The sequence below is a fragment of the Mustela erminea genome, chromosome 4, assembly GCF_009829155.1.
Source record: "Mustela erminea isolate mMusErm1 chromosome 4, mMusErm1.Pri, whole genome shotgun sequence".
Taxonomy (NCBI): domain Eukaryota; kingdom Metazoa; phylum Chordata; class Mammalia; order Carnivora; family Mustelidae; genus Mustela; species Mustela erminea.
In genome coordinates this window covers 101,074,585-101,077,768 of record NC_045617.1, presented here as the reverse complement: position 1 = coordinate 101,077,768, position 3,184 = coordinate 101,074,585, and the positions used below count along the sequence as shown (strand labels likewise).

The 3,184-nt window shown below is 36.9% G+C and overlaps 1 pseudogene; it reads right to left on the bottom strand.

Moving 5' to 3' along the window:
- Positions 1-233: 233 nt before the first annotated feature.
- LOC116589588 lies at positions 234-322 on the bottom strand (annotated as a pseudogene).
- Between the last annotated feature and the right edge of the window lie 2,862 nt (positions 323-3,184).

Genomic DNA, 3,184 nt, shown 5'->3' with positions numbered 1-3,184 from the left:
GATTTCTTAGAATCAGGTATTTCAGACTCAAGTTCACTTCCATGACATCCAGCAGTATCAAATTTGTCTATATACTTTTCCTCTTTAGCTTGGAGCATCAGAAAACTAAGACACCCTCTTCCATTTCTTTCAGCACAATGTAGAGTATAAGTAAACTAGGTGTTCAGAGAGCATCAAACCAGTTTCTACTATTTCTTAGATTTTTTTATGCTTTAAAATATTTTTTGAACAGAAAACATATGGAGCATTTCATGAATTTGTGTGTCACCGTGGGGCTGTGCTCATCTTCTCTGTATCATTCCAATTTTAGAATATGTGCTACTCAAGTTAATCTGATTGCCCAGTCCAACAAAACAGAAAGACCACTGAAACTGGTAGGCATTCATTAGACATCTTTTATTGATTGAATGGACACAACAGAGAAGAGAAACCAACATACAATTAACTTTATACATTTTGAGCTATGGAATTTGACCATGTTTTGTGTCCTCGCCACAGAAAAGATGATGGGAACATGGTGTGACTCTTCAAGTTATCACCTAATCTCCCCACTGAGTAAGCAAAACAATGCAGTCATTAGAGAGACCCCCGAGGTAGTGACCGAAAGTGGGCTCTCTGAAACCTGATTGAATCCCAGCTTCACTGATCACTAAGTTACTTTGAGCATGCAACTTCTTTATGCCTCAGTTTTCTAATCAATAAAGGGTATATCAGGGATGCCTGGGTGGTTCAGTGGGTTAAAACCTCTGCCTTCAGCTCAGGTCATGGTCTCAGGGTCCTGGGATCGAGCCCCACATCGGGCTCTCTGCTCGGCGGTGAGCCTGCTTCCTCCTCTCTCCCTCTCTGCCTGCCTCTCTGCCTACTTGTGATCTCTCTCTGTCAAATAAATAAATAAAATCTTTAAAAAAAAATAAAGGGTATATCGTAATAGCATGTAATTTACACAGTAGTTTTAAAAGTTAAGGAGCTAATATATGCTGTGTTTAGAAAAAGGCCCATAACCTAGTGAATACTGTATGGCTTACTTAAAACAGTTGCCTTGTAATCAAACTCCAAGCTATTCTAACACAATGTGAAGGAATTAGATGCTCTAAAAGATGCAGGTAGTTGGTGGGAAGAGAGAAAACTGAGTTTTTTAGCAACTTTCATGAACATGCTCAAGCAACAGAAGGTGAGTAAAGATGCTCTTATGAACATTTTATGACCTCATGACTGACTAGAGGTTTATAGAAATCTTAAACTTTTGGGGTCCCAGTTTGTGTTTCTTTCTATGGAACATCACATTTAAGTGAACTAATTATGGTTTGTATCTAAACTGAAGTGTAATCTGCCACAAAATTATCCCTTCTTATTTCTGATAAAGGATGTTTTTCTGGTTACTCAAACATGAGAATTGAATGTGATTTGGGGTTTTGGTTTGTTTGGTTGCTTTTGTTTGTTTGTTTGTTTGGTTGGTTGGTTGGTTTTTGTTTTTTCCTTTGATCCTGCACCTGTATCTCTCTCTTAACAATGCAAACAGTAGCCAAAACTGTCAAATATTGTCACCAAAGGGTCTTTCCCACTCATTTTTATTGCCATTTCGCAAATCCAGACCCTTATCTTCTACCACCTCAGTGTTCCTTCTGCTACTAGTAGGCTTCACCTCCCCTTTGCTAGAGTGACTAGAAGAGCTTTTTTTTTTTTTTTTATTTCTTTCCAAGGATATAGACTTAAGAAAATAGTCATTTGTGTTCACTTCTACTACTAATTATTTAAGGAATAAATCACTAAAATAACCAAGTGGTAGTTTATAAATATATATTTATAAATATATATACATATATTTTATATATATATATATCAAACCATATATATATATGCTTTAATGTCTTCCTTCTTAGAAGATACCATGTTTCTTCACCAGTAGATATCCATGCTAGCATGAAAACAGATGTTGGTCATGAATTCAGATCCAATAAGAAATTACAGACTTTCAGATTATTATGCAATAATTGAAGAAAACTTTGAAATGGATATCATATTTTTACTTTGGACATTTGCTAGTTGACTTGATGCATACCCTTTCTGAATATCATAAGGGCCTCCATAGTACACACACATACACTTATGGAAAGCAAACAAGTGGGAGGAATATGCTTGTCAGCTTCAATTTTGTATACATAAAAATGTATGACAGAAGGGACTGAAAATATAGGAGCAAAGAGACAGGAAATGTCAAGCTTGATAGGTTATGCTAAGGGAAAAGATTTACTCTAAAAATAAGTCCTACCACTTAACCTACTGCTGTTAATTTGATTTTATATTCAACACGAATATGTTGTGTCTATGAGTGATTAATTCTAGATTGTTATTCTACCAAGCTAAGTCTTTTGTTTTTCAGTGGAGTTTAGCATTTCAAGGTTCGTAATCTTTGATTGCCGTTCAGGACAGTTTTTAAAGAATTGTATGAATGTAACTGAACAACACACTATTTTGTCCCCTATTGTTGCCCAAAGGCTCCTGTACCTTCAAAGTTATAATCATAATAGATGTGTGTTTCCAGGTAAAAAACTTTCTCCCCCATAAAGGATGACTCTTGAAAATCAACCACAAGCAAATATAAAATGATATATTCCAAACACTTTTGTTTCCACTCGTGATTTGCAGTTTGAACACAAATGAGAGAAAAATGGAGTTGGTCTGCATCAGAGCTCCGTTGCCCCCTTCCAATGCCCCTCAATCATTTTCTCCTTCCTTCAGACCTGACACCTGGCCCCAGCCTGTAATAGCTGTCCTACTGGAGTACTTCATCTTCAAATGACTGTTCACATGTAATTTTCCCAAAAACATTTAATTTGAATATGCTGCACTCCTTCTTCTTCCTTGTTCTTGATGCCAACCATTTAACATCTCTGTTGTTAACCTACTCTAAGGATGGCATGCACAATGTATCAGTGCTCCCCTTTTTTGTGCCCACAGTACATATAATCAATAACCACATTCTTTCCCGCTGAGTCTAGACATCTCTAGAATTCTTTTTTTTTTTTTAAGATTTTATTTATTTATTTGACAGACAGAGATTACAAGTAGGCAGAGAGGCAGGCAGAGACAGAGGAAGCAGGCTCCCTGCCAAGCAGAGAGCCTAATGCAGGGCTTGATCCCAGGACCCTGGGATCATGACCTGAGCCAAAGGCAGAGGCTTTAA